The sequence below is a fragment of the Salmo trutta genome, unplaced genomic scaffold, assembly GCF_901001165.1.
Source record: "Salmo trutta unplaced genomic scaffold, fSalTru1.1, whole genome shotgun sequence".
In the NCBI taxonomy this organism is placed as follows: domain Eukaryota; kingdom Metazoa; phylum Chordata; class Actinopteri; order Salmoniformes; family Salmonidae; genus Salmo; species Salmo trutta.
Genome location: NW_021823154.1, coordinates 27365 through 33835, shown reverse-complemented (window position 1 = coordinate 33835; position 6471 = coordinate 27365).

The window sequence follows — 6471 nt, the reverse complement described above, 5'->3', positions numbered from 1 at the left end:
TCAGTCTCTGATTTAGAGGAGAACCATGGAGGAAAAACTCCCAGGTTAAAATCCGTCTCTGATTTAGAGGAGAACCATGGAGGAAAAACTCCCAGGTTTAAAATCAGTCTCTGATTAGAAAGGAAGAGTGGGGAAAATAGCAGTTGAATTGGCTTTGAGGTCCAGTTTTGAATTTGAAGGGTCTATATGGTATCACCTGTACTCTCTGTCTAGTGGACTCTAGACTCACTGCCCTTTGACCCTCTACAGCCTAAGCCCTGCCTTTTCCACCGGGAGGACCTTCAGACAAGTCTTCTGAGGCCAGTGGGGAGGCATAGAACAACACCGATATGTTGGTGTAAGTCTCTCACCTTTCCACAGATTAGTGTGTAGGCCAAACTGTCGGGATGCTACAGACAGAAGTTGGCAGATCTGCTTTTCCCGACTTCAGACGGGTCCCAAGACGCTCGTTGGGTCAAACCGTTCGGGGAAACAAACACCGCTCAAGCTCTTTCACTGCAGATGCAGAAGTGCGACATCGACGGATGTAGTGGATTGATACAAAACAACAGATATCTCTAGTTTAAACGGACAGATTTTTATGGGGATTTTTTAAATTATTATTATTATGCTAATTAGATAGAAGGGTTAATAGCCTCAAAGCTAGAAACACACACTTACAGTAGTGTGTAGAAACTATGGGTGTCCCCAGCGGGAATCCAACCCACAACCCTGATGTTACAAGTGCCATGTTCTACCAACTGAGCCAAACAGGACCGTTTTGATAGAGGCGATCGATTTAGAAAATTGAGTCTCTTTAGGAGGGGTGGACTCCCAACTTCCTCATGGGAACCCTGTTCTGTTCCTATTGGAACCATGTTCGGAACGTTTCTGAAACAGGACTTCAGATTCAGAACAGTTCTGAAGCTGAAACCTGGCTAGGGGAGATTCAGAACTGTCCTGAAGCTGAAACCTGGCTAGGGGAGATTCAGAACTGTCCTGAAGCTGAAACCTGGCTAGGGGAGGTTCAGAACTGTCCTGAAGCTGAAACCTGGCTAGGGGAGGTTCAGAACTGTCCTGAAGCTGAAACCTGGCTAGGGGAGGTTCAGAACTGTCCTGAAGCTGAAACCTGGCTAGGGAGATTCAGAACTGTCCTGAAGCTGAAACCTGGCTAGGGGAGATTCAGAACTGTCCTGAAGCTGAAACCTGGCTAGGGAGATTCAGAACTGTCCTGAAGCTGAAACCTGGCTAGGGGAGGTTCAGAACAGTCCTGAAGCTGAAACCTGGCTAGGGGAGATTCAGAACAGTCCTGAAGCTGAAACCTGGCTAGGGGAGGTTCAGAACAGTCCTGAAGCTGAAACCTCGCTAGGGGAGATTCAGAACTGTCCTGAAGCTGAAACCTGGTTAGGGGAGATTCAGAACTGTCCTGAAGCTGAAACCTGGCTAGGGGAGATTCAGAACAGTCCTGAAGCTGAAACCTGGCTAGGGGAGATTCAGAACTGTCCTGAAGCTGAAACCTGGCTAGGGGAGATTCAGAACTGTCCTGAAGCTGAAACCTGGCTAGGGGAGGTTCAGAACTGTCCTGAAGCTGAAACCTGGCTAGGGAGATTCAGAACTGTCCTGAAGCTGAAACCTGGCTAGGGGAGATTCAGAACTGTCCTGAAGCTGAAACCTGGCTAGGGGAGATTCAGAACTGTCCTGAAGCTGAAACCTGGCTAGGGGAGATTCAGAACTGTCCTGAAGCTGAAACCTGGCTAGGGGAGATTCAGAACTGTCCTGAAGCTGAAACCTGGCTAGGGGAGATTCAGAACTGTCCTGAAGCTGAAACCTGGCTAGGGGAGATTCAGAACTGTCCTGAAGCTGAAACCTGGCTAGGGAGATTCAGAACTGTCCTGAAGCTGAAACCTGGCTAGGGGAGATTCGCTGAAGCTGAAACCTGGCTAGGGGAGATTCAGAACAGTCCTGAAGCTGAAACCTGGCTAGGGAGGTTCAGAACAGTCCTGAAGCTGAAACCTGGCTAGGGAGATTCAGAACAGTCCTGAAGCTGAAACCTGGCTAGGGAGATTCAGAACAGTCCTGAAGCTGAAACCTGGCTAGGGGAGATTCAGAACAGTCCTGAAGCTGAAACCTGGCTAGGGGAGATTCAGAACTGTCCTGAAGCTGAAACCTGGCTAGGGAGATTCAGAACTGTCCTGAAGCTGAAACCTGGCTAGGGAGATTCAGAACAGTCCTGAAGCTGAAACCTGACTAGGGAGATTCAGAACAGTCCTGAAGCTGAAACCTGGCTAGGGAGATTCAGAACTGTCCTGAAGCTGAAACCTGGCTAGGGGAGGTTCAGAACTGTCCTGAAGCTGAAACCTGGCTAGAGTTGCAAAACTCTGATAACCTGGGAATTTAGGGAAAGTTTTCTAGAAATCAGGATTTCCTGCTTTTTCCCCTCTGATTACGGTAATCTTCGAGGTTGAGAATTAGGGGAATTGTGCAACGCTACACCTGGAGCTTGGCTTTGAGAGGAGAACAGGGATGTGAAGGAGAGAGGGTGGACTAGCCTGAGTGACAGTCTGTCTGTGCTGTCTTGCCCCACATCATTGACATCAATGGAGCTGATAAGAGCACAAACAGATCTGGGACCAGGCTAAGAAGGGACCACTTCTTCTCATGGTCCTTTACAAACAAGTTGCCTTTTCGTTGGTGCACCTTTTGAATGAAACACCCTATTCCCTATATAGTGCACTACTCTTGACCAGGGCCCATAGGGTTGTAGTTCACTATATACAGTGCATTTGGAAAGTATTCAGACCCCTTGACTTTTTCCACACTTTGTTTCATTACAGCCATATTCGAAAATGGATTAAATAAAAAATGTTCCTCTTCAATCTACATCACAATACCCCATAATGACATCACGATACCCCATAATGACATCACAATACCCAATAATGACATCATACTACCCCATAATGACATCACAATAACCCATAATGACAAAGCGAAAACAGGTTTTTAGAAATGTTAGCAAACGTATTAAAAATAAATAACACTACCTTATTTACATAAGTATTTAGACCGTTTGCTATGAGACTCGAAATTGAGCTCAGGTGCATCCTGTTTCCATTGATCATCTTTGAGATGTTTGTACAACTTGATTGGAGTCCACCTGTGGTAAATTCAATTGATTGGACATGATTTGGAAAGGCATACACCTGTCTATATAAGGTCCCACACTTGACAGAGCAAAAACCAAGCCATGAGGTCAAAGGAATTAAAGGCACCTAAAGGACTCTCAGACCATGAGAAACAAGATTCTCTGGTCTGATGAAACCAAGATTGAACTCTTTGGCCTGAATGCCAAGCATCATGTCGAGAGGAAACCTGGTACTGACCAGTAACTATGGTGAAGCATGGTGGTGGCAGCATCATGCTGTGGGGATGTTTTTCAGCAGCAGGGACTGGGAGACTAGTCAGGATCGAGGCAAAGATGAATGGAGAAAAGTAGAGAGAGATCCTTGATGAAAACCTGCTCCAGAGCGCTCAGGACCTCAGACTGGGGCGAAGGTTCACCTTCCAACAGGACAACGACCCTAAGCACACAGCCAAGACAACGCAGGAGTGGCATTAGGACAAGTCTCTGAATGTCCTTGAGTGGCCCAGCCAGAGCCCGGACTTGAACCCGATCTAACATCTCTGGAGACCTGAAAATAGCTGTGCAGCAACGCTCCCCATCCAACCTGACAGAACTTGAGAGGATCTGCAGAGAAGAATGGGAGAAACTCCTCAAATACAGGTGTGCCAAGCTTGTAGCGTCATACCCAAGAAGATTCTAGAAGGCTGTAATTGCTGTAAAGGGTCTTTATGTAAATGTGATATTTCAGTAGTTTTTATTTTATTTGCCAAAATGTCTTAAACCTGTTTTTGCTTTGTCATTATGGGGGTATTGTGATGTCATTATGGGGTATTGTGATGTCATTATGGGGTATTGTGATGTCATTATGGGGGTATTGTGTGTACACTGATGAGGGGGAAAAAAACAATGTAATCCATTTTAGAACAAGGCTGTAACGTAACAAAATGTGGAAAAAGTCAAGGGGTCTGAATACTTTCCGAAGGCGCTGCAGGTTATAAGGTGGCCCTTTATCCCGTCTCCTCACAGGACAATACATTAGAAATGTAAATATTTCACATTTTATGTGGCTTTACACTTTCCTCTGCAAGGGGACATCATAATAAAACCAGTGACTTTTATAACTAGAGCCTGGCGTGGTCTCCTGGTCAGGTCACATGATCAGGGATAACTCTGGGCCCCAGTTAACTATAACATCGTGTTGTTAGTTACTAGATGTCGTGGAACAGTTTGGTACAGTATCTGTGCTTCTTAAATGTCTTCTTTTTTAAAAATCGGTACATCGAACAAATCCCAGATCTGTAACTTCGGGACTGGGCTCGAGCCGCGGCTGGGGGAGCAGTTGCTCCTGTAACTTCGGGATAAGGATTGGCTCGGTCGAGCTGGGCGCGTGAAAATACCCCCCCCCCCCCCCCCCGAGCCCGAAGAAATTAACGGCGTTAAAAAAAGAGCTTTGACTGCTAATAAGAAGGTTGGACTGTGTGGTTCTGTTTCCATGGCGACGTGTTGGCCCAGTGCCTGCTGCAGTAACGTTACTGTGCTTTTTGTTGTAGTTGACTGACTGACTGACTGGTTGACTGGCTGGTTGGCTGGCTGACTGGCTGGCTGGCTGGCTGACTGGCTGGCTGGCTGACTGGCTGGCTGGCTGGCTGACTGGCTGACTGGCTGACTGGCTGGCTGACTGGCTGGCTGGTCAGAGAACAACCTAGCTGTTTGAGACTTGCTCAGTGTGGATGGGTAGCCAGGCAACTAGTGGGCACCTTAAGGCCGTACGGTCTTCACACTGTTACTCAGTCTGTATTAAAATACTTTAAAAGGTTTCCTTTAACACCCTTTCACGTGTTTATTTCAGACCTTGTTTTTGCCCAGTCAGATCCTATGACCACTATCTAATAACTGACCAGTAACTATCTATCCTACTGTCTCTAACTGACCAGTAACTATCTATCCTACTGTCTCTAACTGACCAGTAACTATCTATCCTACTGTCTCTATCTGACCAGTAACTATCTATCCTACTGTCTCTAACTGACCAGTAACTATCTATCCTACTGTCTCTAACTGACCAGTAACTATCTATCCTACTGTCTCTAACTGACCAGTAACTATCTATCCTACTGTCTCTATCTGACCAGTAACTATCTATCCTACTGTCTCTATCTGACCAGTAACTATCTATCCTACTGTCTCTATCTGACCAGTAACTATCTATCCTACTGTCTCTAACTGACCAGTAACTATCTATCCTACTGTCTCTATCTGACCAGTAACTATCTATCCTACTGTCTCTAACTGACCAGTAACTATCTATCCTACTGTCTCTATCTGACCAGTAACTATCTATCCTACTGTCTCTATCTGACCAGTAACTATCTATCCTACTGTCTCTAACTGACCAGTAACTATCTATCCTACTGTCTCTATCTGACCAGTAACTATCTATCCTACTGTCTCTAACTGACCAGTAACTATCTATCCTACTGTCTCTATCTGACCAGTAACTATCTATCCTGCTGTCTATATCTGACCAGTAACTATCTATCCTACTGTCTCTAACTGACCAGTAACTATCTATCCTACTGTCTCTATCTGACCAGTAACTATCTATCCTACTGTCTCTATCTGACCAGTAACTATCTATCCTACTGTCTCTATCTGACCAGTAACTATCTATCCTACTGTCTCTATCTGACCAGTAACTATCTATCCTACTGTCTCTAACTGACCAGTAACTATCTATCCTACTGTCTCTATCTGACCAGTAACTATCTATCCTACTGTCTCTGACCAGTAACTATCTATCCTACTGTCTCTATCTGACCAGTAACTATCTATCCTACTGTCTCTATCTGACCAGTAACTATCTATCCTGTCTCTATCTGACCAGTAACTATCTATCCTACTGTCTCTATCTGACCAGTAACTATATATCCTACTGTCTCTAACTGACCAGTAACTATCTATCCTACTGTCTCTATCTGACCAGTAACTATCTATCCTACTGTCTCTGACCAGTAACTATCTATCCTACTGTCTCTAACTGACCAGTAACTATCTATCCTACTGTCTCTATCTGACCAGTAACTATCTATCCTACTGTCTCTAACTGACCAGTAACTATCTATCCTACTGTCTCTAACTGACCAGTAACTATCTATCCTACTGTCTCTATCTGACCAGTAACTATCTATCCTACTGTCTCTATCTGACCAGTAACTATCTATCCTACTGTCTCTGACCAGTAACTATCTATCCTACTGTCTCTAACTGACCAGTAACTATCTATCCTACTGTCTCTAACTGACCAGTAACTATCTATCCTACTGTCTCTGACCAGTAACTATCTATCCTACTGTCTCTATCTGACCAGT